Raw genomic sequence first — 1,046 nt, 5'->3', positions numbered from 1 at the left:
CTCACTTTGTAGACCAGGCTGGCCTCGAACTCAGAAATCTGCCTGCCTCTGCCTCCCGAGTGCTGGGATTAAAGGTGTGCGCCACCACGCCCGGCTTTTTTTCTTTTCTTGTAGATGGAGGATGGTCCCAAGATGGAGTAGGTTTGGCCTCTGCAATTCAGTCTTGAATTCAGAAATCCTAACGGTTTTGAACGTTCTAGAGGGACTAGAGACACGGTCTGAAGCTCCGGCTAAGATCTGAAAGAAAAGAAAAAGTTACGAGAGGAACACAGGATGAAAGCAGCAAGTGCTAGTGATTTGCAGTATGTCTGCTGGGGGTCGAAAGAACACAGGGTGTAGAACACAGAAACACAAAGAGAAGCTAGGTGGTCTTGGAGAGATAGATGTTACAGTTTCCATATGTCATATTGATAGAACCTAGTGGGGAAACCCCCACTCAATTCCCGATTTGGCGTGCACCCAAAACCCAAAAAAATCACGAATAGACCGTCTTGATGTAAACACACGAGGTAGTTTAATGACGGAGTTCCGGAGTTCCAACCGACATGCATCCCACACAAGAGATAACGGATGTCAGCCACAAGGCTCGAAAGCTAGGGGTTTTTATGGGGTAAGGGGCTTAGGGGTATGGAATTCAGCATAGTGATACACAATTGGCTTTTTCAAACATCAGCAGAAAAATTACATGTACATGCAGGGTGTCAGAGTTCTGTGAGTTGTTGACTCAGTTCAGATAGCCCTGTTATCTCCTCACATTCCTCTTTATCTTTATGGTCAAGCCGTTCCCAGGAATGTTTTAACTACGGGCCATGCCCGGGTTTGTTTTTCTTTGTTCTCAGCCCCAGGCAGCCTATAGGCTCACAAACAACCAGCAATTTCTGAGTATTTTATATGACTTACAGGTCTTGAAATTTCATCTTTCTTTCAATATCTTTGGTTTGCTTTGATTTTCTGGCTGTTCTGGAACTGATTCCCTAGACCCAGCTGGCCTCAAACTCAAAGAGATCCGCATGCCTCTGCCTCCCCAGTGCTGAGCCAGGTTGTCA

The sequence above is a fragment of the Mus caroli genome, chromosome 9 (assembly GCF_900094665.2).
Source record: "Mus caroli chromosome 9, CAROLI_EIJ_v1.1, whole genome shotgun sequence".
Taxonomy (NCBI): domain Eukaryota; kingdom Metazoa; phylum Chordata; class Mammalia; order Rodentia; family Muridae; genus Mus; species Mus caroli.
The sequence above is the reverse complement of the archived record's forward strand: the minus strand, read 5'-3'. Positions refer to the sequence as shown.